Source organism: Xenopus laevis, chromosome 7L, assembly GCF_017654675.1.
Source record: "Xenopus laevis strain J_2021 chromosome 7L, Xenopus_laevis_v10.1, whole genome shotgun sequence".
Lineage (NCBI taxonomy): Eukaryota > Metazoa > Chordata > Amphibia > Anura > Pipidae > Xenopus > Xenopus laevis.
The window spans coordinates 39067339-39081495 of NC_054383.1; positions in this window are offsets into that span (position 1 = coordinate 39067339).

A 14157-nucleotide genomic window follows, 5' to 3' on the forward strand; every position below is an offset into this window, starting at 1 on the left:
AAGGCCGGGGCCGGTATTACAAATTTACCGGCAATGTAGCTGCCGGTAAATTTGTAATACAATCAAAAGGAGCCCTCGGCCTGCCCCCAATCCCCTGTAACTTACCTTTTCTTTAGCCTCTTCTAGCGTCCGCGGGTCTCCGTTGTGTGGCTCCGCCCCTTTTTGACGTCACGCCACACCCCTCTTGACGTCACACCACGCCCATTTGAGGCCCCGCCCACCAGCAGCCGGTAATTTTTTTTTTATATAAGGTGGCAACCCTATCTAGAACAATTGGTCAGCACTCACCCAACTGTATTTAGAAAAAGAGGTGCACGTGCAGAGTTGTCCACTCCAACTGGCTAAATATATCGATAGCAAAATCACAGCACCATAATCTTGTTGAATAATAAAAGCCTTTATTGGATTCCTGGCTCAAATCTCAAAGCAAACAAGAAATTTCAGGCCTGCATGGCCTTTTTTTAAGTTAACTACTTATGGTTACACTTGTTTACAGAGCGCCATCTATGGGCGACTAACAAGAATCAATTAGTAGCAAGATAAAGGCAACATTGTCAAATACATTCTACTGTGTCCAAAGATTATACATTTGTTTCTTGTTAACTAGATAAGGACATAATTACGTTTTTCGTGATGAGTATATTCATCCGGACACACTTTCAGATTTCATAATATAGTGTCTGTAAAACAATGAAAATGACCAATTTTTATAAAAATATCTGATCATAGAAAAATTAAAAACAACCATACTGTAAACAAGTATAAATTTGTGTAACTATAAGTTGTTCACTTGAAAAAAGGCCATGCAGGCCTGAAACGTCATGTTTGTTCGAGATTTGAGCCAGGAATCCAATAAAGGCTTTTATTATTCAACAAGATTATGGTGCTGTGATTTTGCTATCGATGTATTGCCTATCTGACAATATCAGCTAGAGATTGCCACTACTATTTGCCAGACATAAGTTTCGTAAGATTGCTGTCTGTCAATTAATGGCAAGAACATTGTGTGATTTGTTCTCTTTACTACTTTATTTATCTGAATGTTTAGTTGCAGGCTGGAAGATTGGAACGGATGATTATTCGTCCGACATAAGGCTATAAGCTGCGTGTCTATGGCCAGCTTCACTCTGGAGGTGTGAGCTTTTGAAGAAACCTTATTTTTGAAGAAAAACGTGTGCAATAATGGATATATTTGTTTTCATTGAAACAAGCCAACAGATTCCTAAATCCTGTAGCAAAAAAGTCTGTAGCAAAATACAGAAAGGCAATTTTAATTTAAGCCACAAGAGGTCTCTAAGAACCTGCCAAAATGCTTTTCACAAGCAGAATAAAAGCCAAACAGCTTGATTCTCTCTACAAGATATGACTTTGAAAGGTATTAATAAAAAGAAATGAGGATAATAATGAGAAAAAATGGAGACATCCGTGTTCTAAGAATTCCTATTGCTACAGCATTTGTTTCTTACTGCACATTATGGAGAAATTTCATGGACCATCTGATGTGTATGCTAAAAACATAAAGGGTCAATTATGGATGAAGTGCAGTGTGCAAGTTTTGGACACAAATTGCCATGATTTTTAGCAACAATGCAGCATTTCCCCAGTTATTCCATTGGGACTGCGGCCATCCATGAGTTGCACATGATGAATCAAAACAAACGCAATTGCACATGCATGTGTTTGCCAACTGGCTGTTGTGATTAACATTTTAACTGGGGTGGGATTGCAAGTTTTTCTACCTCGGGGATAAAGAGGCAGTATTCACCTGTCTACACCTTCTTTCAACATATGCAAATTAATAAAATTGATGGCGACAGTGCGTTCTGCATTAACTAAAAACATGCACATTTCTTCAGCACAACCTTACTGATTGTACTCATGTTAAGCAAGGGATAACTATAGTGCTGCTTAATTGAATACATAACAAAACACTAACCTTATTAATTTGCCCTCTTACCACCATTATAATTACTGGTAAACGGAGGAGGCACGCAAATGCCCCTTAGCACATCACTAGCACATGCTGCCCGAGACAACATAAATGATCCCTTTAATCAATGGCCACTTCAAAAATACAATCAACAAGGCTGCACTGTCGGCAAATTGTTTGTATTTAAAACAAACAGATTCTTCTCATATTTGCTGCACGTAATTTAATTGTGTGTATTCTGATTTATTCAGTGATATGTTAAGTGAACAGCACTTGGTGGCAGCAAAACACAACACAGTGCTCCCCAGGAGTTGTCTTGCATCTTTCATTTGTCTGATCTGATTTATTAAAATCAAAATAAGAAACATATGTTACAGAGAATGGATCTACACGTGCTGCACATCTGTGTTCTCCAGGGGTGGATTGTACTGATACAGTACATGAGGTAACATCTGAAGGGAAGACAGCACCCTAATCCCCTATTAGCCCAAAGAAAGCACTGCCATAAATGCCTGGTTTTATAAGATTCAATATTCCAAAGTGCCTGCCTGTGCTGGGAATTAATCTCTAAGTTTTTTTGTAAAATGCTATGAGCTGTTAATACTCGTACCATAAAGGACTGGAAAAAATAGGGTATATATCTTTTTCACCAGGATTAACTCACAATGTTACAAAATCTGTGTAATCTTGGTAAATATATACATATATACTGTATTACAGACATGTCAACCCTTCAGTAGTCACCTGTATTTATACCTATGGATGGGGAAAAGCAAGGGGTATGGTTGGGTTGTTATTTGATATTTCTGATATTATTTACACCTAATCACAAAGTGCAATGTTTAGTTATTTAGATTAGTGTAAAAAAATCGATAACGTAATTTTTAAAAGACAACAAAACCAAATTTGTCAGGCACCCCCAGTGTATGTATGTATATTGTGTGTATATTTTTATTTGTAAAGCGCTCCTTGAGGGCAAAGCACTGTACAACAAAACAATAAATTAGTAGTAACAAACAAGGGGTCATTGGAATAAAAAGTAACAATAAGTGCATTATTAGAAATACAATTCACATAAATATGAAAAATATACAGTAATTACAATACAGATTAAGTGGTCAGTGTCAAGGAAACAAAAGGCTAGAGGCTTAGAGGCCTATTTATCATGCTGTGTGGAGTGAAGCATTATCGGTGATGTTGCCCAGAGCAACCAATTAGCAATTATAAAATAAAAGCAATGATCTGATTGGCTGCTATGAGCAACATCACTGGAAATATTTCACTCCACTTTTTACACAGCAGGTGCCTTTGTGATTATCTGGCACCCCACTTCTTTAAAAAAGCACCCCAGCCCTGAAAACTTTCTATTAAAGCAGCAAGTGATTCATTGATTGTATCCACCCCACAGTCTGCAGTACAGTAAATTTGTCTGACTTTATTATATTTTGCATGCACCAGCCACGGATGGCACAAGGGATCCCTGGGAAAATAAAAGAAAATTATGCCGTGGCACTCTAATGGAAAATACCATAGGCCAGTACTTTTCTTAGAGAAAGTCTTGTTTCTCATACTCTTCAAGCTTCCATAGTGCTAATAACTTCTTTTTTTGTAATGTTATGGTGGATTTGGAAATGTTCTTATATTGGCTTGGAGTAATTTATTAAAGTTGGTGTTTTATTACTATATGCTCAAATGGAATGTAATACTAGCTGTAACATTAAGGATTAGAGTAATCCTTAAAGGAGAAGGAAAGCTACAGAGGCATTTTATTGCCAATAGATTAGCTGCAATAGTGCAAGCTAGAATGCTATATTTATTCTGTAGAATGTTTTACCATACCCGAGTAAAAAGCTCTAGAAACTCTCTATTTGTTTAGGATAGGAGCTGCAGTATTAACATGGTGTGACATCATTTCCTGCCTGAGTCTCTCCCTGCTCTGGGCTCAGATTACAGTAGAGAAGGGAGGAGGGGGGGAGAGGTGCAAACTGAGCATGCTCTTGCCCAGGGCAATGAGGTTTAAGCTGAAGGCAGGAAGTCTGATACAGAAGCCCATGTGTACACAATAGAAGGAAAGAAATGCAGTGTTTCTTTTGACAGGGGACTCAGAGCAGCACTACTTTGGGGGTTTACTGGTATATTAGATGGACCTTTCTGATGAGGCTTACTTAGTTTTAACCTTTCCTTCTCCTTTAATAAGAGTAATAAGAATCTAGCATGATTAGTAGCTTTGGGAAATAAGAAAGGGTTAAAACATACTCATAAAACATACAATGCATATTTAAATAGTGCTGTGTGGATTTTCATCAGTTAAGTGATGCCATTTAACAATAAACAGAAACTATATATTTAAAAAGTTCTGTGGACTTTTGTTTATTTGGTCATCTTCCCAATTCAAGGTGAAGAGCACTAAGACCAAATTTGTACTTTGCATGCTGCACTTGCGGTCATAAATTAACCCTATTTTCTCTTATAATCTCGTTAAAGCCAAGGGTAGCCAGAGGCTGATGGAAACAGCTGGAAGGCCATTGATTTGATGTCATTAATACAGCAATGCGAAATAATGTAAAGTCACTGGAGTCTTTTTTTATTAATATATACAGTATATAAATATAATGCTTGCTGTGTTGGCTACAGATATTACTCTGAAAGTCAAAATGCTTGCATATACTGTACAATTAAAGCTTGGTACCTGGCTGTGTCCTATTCATGTAAAACCTTTCATGATAGGTTTTACAGGCAATTGTATTTTCGGCTCCTTTTTACTGACATTCTGTAAACATTTTACTTATAAGTAGAATCAATCTCTTTTCCACATTTAAATAGAAAATATTTTTATGACTTTTTCTGTAAAGATTATAGCAATGCCCTACACCTAAGAATAAGGAAATGTATAAACCCATCTGCTTATCAATTCTCATGAATTACTGTCAGTGCAACACTGGCATTAGTGATTCTTGGAGGAAATCTGCAGAAAACAGTTCTAGCACATGACCCTAAGGGGCTAAAGCACCATATTCTTGTCCAAAAGAGCTCTGTATCGACTTGTCTGCTTAAGCTCTCCCACACTTTCTCATCTTAACAACTCAATCCACTGAAGATACTGTTAAACAGGATTCTGCATCTGAATAGTCGGTCAGCTTTAATGTGAGACTGGATCAGCAGATCCAGCTGACTGGATCTGCAAACGTGGTTCTTGAATTAAAAAAAAAACAAAAAAGACAATGATGACATCGAAAACCCTTGACATTGAGTGACAGAAGTCACACCAAGTCACAGAAGTCACATAGAGTAACAGAAGTCACATTAGAGTCACAGAAATCACATTGTGTCACAGAAGCCGCAATGATATCATATCATATACAATGAATCATATTGAGTCAAAGAAATGACATTGAGTTACTAGTCATATCGAGTCACAGAAGTCACATAGAGTCACAGAAGTCATATCAAGTCACAGAATTGTAGTAATAAACGTTTATTCACTTGTGAATAAAAGTTTATTATTACGATACTGAACAAGACAGAAGAATCTTTTTAGGATGCACCAAATCTACTATTTTGGATTCGGGCAAACCCCCGAATCCTTCGCGAATGATTTGCCTGAATTCCGGACCGAATCCGAATCTTCATTTGCATATGCAAATTAGGGGTGGGAAGAGGAAAACATTTTTACTTCACGCGATTTCCCTCCCCGCCCCTAAATTGCATATACAAATGTATTTGTTCGGCTGGGCAGAAGGATTTGGCCAAATCTGAATCCTGCTGAAAAAAGGCAGAATCCTGGCCAAATTCTGGCTTCGGTGTATCCCTAAATCTTTCATTACACACGATCCTCTATTCCTTGATAACAATGTTCCTAGGAGTGTTTATATAGTCGTGATAAGCCCGACTGCGGAGGTCAGCCTGAAACCTGAGACGGGTGGATACAGACGGTGCTTCTATAAGGCAGAACGGGGACCGTTAAGGAAGGGATCGGTAAAAGACAAAGGGGCAAATTTACATAGGGTCGAATATCGAGGGTTAATTAACCCTCGATATTCGACTGCCGAACGTAAATCCTTCGACTTCGAATATCGAAGTCGAAGGATTTACCGCAATTCTTGTGATCGAAGGAAAAATCGTTCGAAGGATTCGGAGGATTTTAATCCATCGATCGAAGGATTTTCCTTCGATGAGAAAATTGTTAGGAAGCCTATGGGGAGTATACTCACTGCATTTGCCATATGTATATGTGTAAAACATTGCTTTCATCTGGACATATGAAAACCTTTTTTTCATTATCTAAAGGGTATATAGGAGCTTTTCTCCAATGCTTTAAAGGAATTGTTCAGTATAAAAATAAAAACTGTGTAAATAGATAGGCTGTGCAAAATAAAAAAATGTTTCTAATATAGTTAGTTAGCCAAATATGTAATGTATAAAGGCTGGAGTGAACAGATGTCAGTCAGGACTCTACTTCCTGCTTTTCAGCTCTCTTGGTTTACACTGACTGGTTACCCTGGTTACCAGGCAGTAATCAATCAGAGACTTGAGGTGGGGGGCACATGGGTCATACCTGTTGCTTTTGAATCTGAGCTGAATGTTGAGGATCAATTACAAACTCACTGAACAGAAATGTACCATGTGGCCCCCCTTCAAGTCGCTGACTAGCTCAGAGTTATAGAGCTGAAAAGCAGGAAGTTGGATTCTGGCTGTTTTATTAGACATCTGTTCACTCCAGCCTTTATACATTACATTTTTTGCTAACTAACTATATTAGAAACATTTTTTATTTTGCAAAGCCTATCTATTTACACAGTTTTTATTTTCACACTGAACTGTTCCTTTAAGACTAATGTCACACATGCCGTTCTCTTTGCGAGTGGTATAGGCCACTATCTCCCCATGTGCGTGGGTAGTGACAGGATGGCACTTAGTTTCCTTTCCTCAAATTATCTTGTATTGTTATACGTAATTCTCTCTTTATTGTGATTAATAACAAGACTTGTTGCACTGTAATTATCACTGGAGTTGTATCAGAGGATCTGTGTCGCAAGTATAAAGGCAATAACACTCTTGTAGGCGTTGAGAGCAAAGCTTGGGTTTTATTGCTTTGCCTTTCAGTCACGTTAAAAACTGCATAGCAAATAATTTGTTTCTGCAAATTAATTATTGGTTTCCCCTAGTGTATAATAATGCAGAAACAACACAGAAAGATACAACTTGAAGAGATATATACATTAATAGGCACTGGCAGATATCAACAGAAACAATGTGTATTTTAGCTATATTATTTAATTATTATACAAAAATTCCCGGGTAAAGAATGACCCTATTAAAAACATCCCTTTGCTCCTCTTAGGGCAGAGACACAAGCTGCTATTTCGGGAGATTAGTCGCCCAATGACAAATTGCTTCTTCTTCGGACGGCTAATCTCCCTGAACTGCCTTCCCGCTGGCTAAAATGTAAATCGTAGGCAGGACAGCACTCGGAACACTTTGTTTTCCGAAGTCACCTGAAGTTGCCTCACAAGGAAACTTTGGGCGGCTTCAGAAAGTCGAAGCAATCTGAGTGCCATCCCGCAGGCGATTTACATTCTAGAAAGCTGAAAGGCAGTTTGGGGAGAGTAGTCGCCCGAATAAGAAGCGTTTTGTCGCTGGGCGACTAATCTCCTGAAATAGTAGCTTGTGTCTCTGCCCTTAATGTATTTGTATCAGTCAGTCAACCAGTTATAAACTAATTGTGTAATGTATCATTTATGCACATATTACTTTTGTCTCTGGCTTCATGTAGAGCAGGGATCCCCAACCATTTTTGGAGAGCAACATGAACAAAAAAAAAGTCCCTGGGCAATAATTGGCTATTTGGTAGCCACTATGTGGGCTTGAAGCCTACAGGAGGTTCTGTTTGGCAGTACACCTGGTTTTTATACAACCAAAAGTTGCCTCCAAGCCAAGAATTCAAAAATAAGCCCCTGCTTTAAGGCCACTGGGAGCAACATCCAAGGGGTCAGGGAGCAACATGTTGCTCACAAGCCACAGGTTGGGGGCCACTGATGTAGAGCATTAACATAATTACAGATCCTCTGATGGTAGAATTTCTAAGCAGAATTTATAGCATTACTAGTTCTGCTTACCGGTAGTTCGGGTTGTGCTTCCTGGTCCGGCAAAAGATAATACCATTGGCAGTATACAGAGAAAAATTTCTCCTGCCCACAACAGAATAGTACAATAATTATATCATTAAGCTTATGATGTCTATGTTGATTTCCTGTAAAATGCACTGTACGGTATGTGCAGCAGACAGTGTGACATTATATGTCACCATATAATGTCAATATTGTATTGGAAAGTTTATCAATATGCCCTGCTCCTTGGGGTATTTAGTGAGTTTTTTACAGGAGGTTTAGTTTAAGACTATTATTTAACACGGCAATTCAACATTAACGGTATGTATCGCTAGATGTTAGTAGGGCAGATAAACATGTCTACAGTAAAATAAATATACTACTCCTGTAGATTGCAAAGTAATTATACAATATGCACTCAAAGGCTAAGTTAAAATGTGTTTAAATACAAAGTTCTGATCATAACGTTGATAAGCCACCATACCACATCAAGGTAAACCCCAAACGGTGGTCCCTAACTTGTTTACCTCCGGTCATAGTATAAAAAGGCTTGTACCTCTCTGCATAGTAGCATTACTTGTAATCAGGGTCTCTTGAACTCTTGTCAACTTTATGATCTGTAACTAAAAACCCATTTTTATAAACACATGCACTTGCATTTATACTGAATTACTTATGAGACAGGGGACCAGGGAATGTGCATTGATTACTTATTGTACTTATTTTAACTTAGCCTTTGAGTGCTCCCACAAACCCCCTTATTTTGTACAAAGTAATTATACTCCTATTATGACTCCTATATGTATAGAGAATATCACAACATATAAATTGCTAATAATATGTAATTATATGACCAAATTGGAGAAAAAGTCCCTAGACACAATATATGGGCAAAATGACCAGGTGTAGCATTAATGTCTTTATAATTTGAATCTGTCACAAAGCAAATGGCAATAATTAATGTGCTTTCTTTTTACAGCCACAGTAAGTAGGAAGTTAATTGAATAATAATATATTTATGTAAATATTCCTTTGGTCTGTTTGTTTTATGCAGCACCAAATTCATACTTTAGATTTCCAGCTGTTGGGGGTATAAAATTGGTATGAGCAATTAAGCAAAAAGGGGGAGGCTAATGGAAACATTTTCTTTGCTTTAATATATCCTCCTAGGCATGTCTTGTTGGGAGTGGGAGACAAGTCAGCAAAACGAAAAGACTATTAACCAGAGATTGGATTGGTGAATACCAGAAGAATAAAATCCAGGAATGGAGAGGAGTATTTCCAGGAATCCAGAAATGGAGGAGGACTTTTCTGGCCTCCAATAATCACCCACTGGAGCACTTACAATAAATTGGACTAATTATGCAAACAATTTGTTGGAGAAGGAATGATGGTGGGTTTAAATAGCCAGTTTGTTCTGTTCACTGTTATAAAGAAAGGGTTGGATTGGATAGAGAAGTATAGAAGTATGTAGAAGGTGTGGGATTGGAGAGAGGATTATAAGGAAGGTGTGAGATTCGAGAGAAAAGTATATAGAAGGGGTGGGATGGGAGACGGGGGCTATATGGAAGGGGTAAGATTGGAAAGAGGTGTATACAGAAGGGTTGGGATTGGAAAGAGGAGTACATAGAAGGGATGGGATTGGAGAGAAGATTATAAGGAAGGGGTGGGATTGGAGAGAGGAGTGGGCAATAACCTGAAAAATTGAGCAATTTCGGGTGTCAAATCTGAAAAATTTGTACGATTCTGTTTTTTTTGCTCAATTTTATCATGTCTTTTTAGTTATTTTATTGATAAATAAGATAAAATCATGGATGGGAGTTTGGTTGAGCTTGGTTTAATAAAAATAAATTTAAAAAATTACATAAATTAGAGTTTTAGTAAATAACCCCCTAAGTGTATGTAAATTGTGCTTCTATGCACTGATCCTCCTATATATTTCTTATACTGATGCTGATTGTAGTTTTTCTGAGGACCCCAGGGCATCTCCCAGACTCTACACCAGCAATGTTAGCACCCTGTTACTCACAGTTCAGAGATCATTTCTCTCTATCATCCAGGCCACACAGCCTACTTCCAAGTCAGCTTCACTGCTGCACTTTGGTTTCTCCAGGCACAATCATAGGTCCCTTGATACTTGCTTTCTGCCTCAAGCACAGTCTCAGGCACTCTGTCCCTCTTTGTCATGCACTCTCTGGGGCAAATTTACTAAAGGGCAAAGTGGCTAATGCTACCGAAAATCCCCAGCGTGACGTCATTTTGCCACTTTGCCGATTTACTAACGGGTGCTGGCGTAAATTCGCCAGCAAAGTGGACCTACTCTAGTGCTATTTTGCACCCTTACGCCAGGCGAAGTTGCGCTCTGGCGAAGGGTCGTAACTAGGCTAATTCACTAAGTTGCGGATTTTCGTGAACGTTACCTCTTGTGCCAGAATTTACTTTGCCACCTTAGACCAGCGAAGTGCAACAGAGTAGATAGGACTTATTTTTTCAAGTCCCAAAAAACGCTGGTGTCTTTTACTTTTTTAAGGGTGGGCACATGTATAGGGCACAATAACAACTCTATTTTATTTTATTAAGGTTTCCCAGGCTTCTTCGCTTCTTTAACATGGAGGGGTTGTACAAACCTCAGGTTCATAGAGACAGGCATAAAATTAGCTCTCTTAAAAAGTGAGGTCACCCTTCCCCAAAACTTTCAAAAAGTAATTTACACCCAGTTTATTTCAGTTCAGATCTTCTTGCAGGCACACTATAGCTACTGCAATGGTAAAGGCTTCTGGGAATGAAAATCCTGACAGTGCATAACTAGGCTTTCTTGTCTAGAGCAATTTGTCCTTTTATAAAGTGTGAGAGGCAGAAAATGGATCATTCACATAATCACATAAGTGGATTATTAGGCTTCCAGCAAAGAGGTACCAGGGATGTCACTGCGTTACAAATGTGCTGTGACAGGTTGGCTTTGACAATTTCACAAACTGGGTAGACAGTACAAGCGCTTAGGCTATCACTCTCACTGCATGTCATTCATAAATACCTCTTTTCAAAAATACATTTGCATGGGTATCATAAATGATGACTTTAAAGTTATAACAGGTGACTTTTATAATTGCACTTTTTGGAGTAAAGATGAAAGCATAATGCTTAGACATGTGCAGAGAACATCTGTACTGCCCTCCTTGTCATGGAACAGAATAGGTTGCTAATAACAACAACAACCTTATTCTTATTGCTGTAGAAAAATGCACAGTTATATACCCCCAATTTTCTTAACATTATTGTTGTATACTACTATTATGGATACAAGTTATAGATTTGCAAATATAAATTTTTTTTGGGGTGACCGGGTTCCCCCATATATTTTCTAACATATGGAACATTAAGGGGCCCATTAACTAAGGGTCGAAGTGAATTTTCGAATTCAAAAACTTCGAATTTCAAAGTAAGTTTTGGGTACTTCGACCATCGAATAGGCGAAAATTCGATTTGAATTGAAAATACTTCACAAATCCGACCATTCGAAAATCGAAATACTGTATCTTTAAAAAACTTCGACACTTTGCCACCTTAAACCTACCGAATTGCTGTTTAGCCTATGGGGGAACCGCCTATAACCTATATGAGCTGTTGGCTAAGTTTTGATAAGTCAAGGGTTTTTTGGAAATTTTATTAAATCGTACGAATCGAACGATACGAAGAATTTCTTCATACGATTTTAAAAACCTTAGACTTCGAATATCGTACTACACCTATTCAATGGTCGAATTTCAAAGTTTTTTCAGTAAATGTGCCCCTAACTATACAGTGGGCTCATGTGTAGGGCAACAACTCTATTGTCTTTATTAAGGTTCCCTGCACTTGTGTAATGTAATGTATTTGCTGCAACAAATATATCCAATTCAACTTTAAATTTCCCGCCATATGCAAATTAACCTGAGCACAAGACCTCTAGAGAATTTGCGATAGGCAGAAATGAACGCTAGTAAATCTGCCCCTATAGCTCAACAGTGGCCAGTTATCTATTGTTAATTGACAATCATGTATACAGATTTATCAAAGAGTGAAGTTAGAGATCTCCACAGTCCGAGGAGTGAACTACCGCCACTCTCCCTTCATTTCTATGGGATTATTAAAGTTGTATTTATCAAAGGGTGATAGTGAAAGTTCACGATTTGATAAATATGCCTTTAAAGAAAGGTGGCCATACACGGGCCGATAAAAGCTGCCAACAGACCGAGTCGGCAGCTTATTGGGCCGTGTATGGGGCCCTCCCACAGGCTTCCCCGATCGACATCTGGCCGAAGGTAAAAATCCAGTCGGATCGCGGCCGCATCTGTTCGTTGATGCAGCCCTGCGATCCGACCGCCGTTACCCATCGTTAGGATCGGATCGTTGGACCCTAGGGCCCACGATCGGAATCAGCCCGATATTGCCCACCCGATAAGGCCACCTTAAGTTGGGGAAATTTCTGTCCTTCCTGCCGATTGATGCTCCGATAGTCAACCACTTTCCAAGCTTACCTTTTATGTGCTTGGACCCTGAGAGGTGAGAATATGTTTTTTTGAGTGTAGGAGGCAACAAGGAAAACCAACATCCTCTTTGCTGATTGTGTACCGAGGACAAGGGCTGAACTAGGAGTAAAAATCATCCCTGGCTGGGTCTGCTGCAGATCTGACCCACTCTCTTCTTACATACACCTGCAGCTCGCTGCCGGAGTGAAAATTCATGTATCGACTATCTGCTTGCATGCACCAAGTGCTTCTAAAATTCACTCCAAACTCAACATGCTTAACATGTTGCCCCTACCTTCTGTAATTGGAGAGCAAGGCTTGGTTAACAACAGGACGGGTTGGACCGTGGTTGGAATGTAATTTGGCTGTGAGACAAGGGGTAGATAGTAGATTAGTGGACAAGGCAGGTAGCACATCAGTTCCACAAGCTAAAGGTAAGTTGTGTAGCCATTTACATATTAAAGGAACAGCAGTGTGGGACACCCCAGAAAGAGGTCCCTCTTGACTGCTGGGAACCCAGTGCCACAAGGCAGCAATACTAATCACTAAACCACAACACAAACCAGAAAATGTAAATTATAAGATATAAAAGAGATTTGATTTGCAGTTTTTCTCAGAAGAAGGTCTCAGGATAATAATTCCAGTTATTCTTCTTTGTTGATCAGAGATAATGCTGTCATCTGCAGGGCTTTGAGAATAATAGTTATGAATATGTAATATAGAATGATGAAATAAGATCTATTCAGTCAATGTGTTGTTTAACAAGATTCTCTATAAAAGTGTGATGTTAATTATGATTAAAGGATAATAAATAGATCACAAAAGACTAAGGTTAAAGTCACTCGATAAAGCACCACGATTACCTGTTGCGGATAGTGTGAACAAATTCAAACAGGGGGCTGAGACCCAACAGTGTAGAATCAAAGGTTGTATTTATATTTATACAGCTGAATAGGAGTATTTTGCTGGAGGGATATCTGATTACTGATACTATGCTTCTGTCGTTCAAAGGATAAGTAACCTTTAAAATAAGTGAATATTAGATTGATGACAATTCTAAGCATTTTGCAATTTTCATTAATTATTTTTATTTTAATTCCAAGATATGAAAGGAAAACTATACCCCCAAAATGAACACTTAAGCAACAGATAGTTCACATATGAAGTGGCATATTAAAGAATCTAATCAAACTGGAATATATATTTAAGTAAATATTGCCCTTTTACATCTCTTGCCTTGAGCCACCATTTCGTGATGGTCTGTGTGTTGCCTCAGAGATCACCTGACCAGAAATACTACAACTCTTAACTGTAACAGGAAGTGTTGAAGCAAAAGACAGAACTCTGTCTGTTAATTGGCTCATGTGACCTAACAAGTATAGTTTGTTTGTATGTTTGTGTGCACAGTGAATCGTATGATCCCAGGGGACGGCCCTTATTTTTTAAAATGGCAATTTTCTTTTTATGATTACTGAATGGAACATACTACTAGAAAAGTATACACAAATCTGTAAAAATGTTTAAAACGCTCTAAAAGTTTGAGATTTTTTAAATGGGTGGTTCACCCTTAAGCTTAGTTTTAGTAAGTTATAGAATGGCCAATTCATCTTTC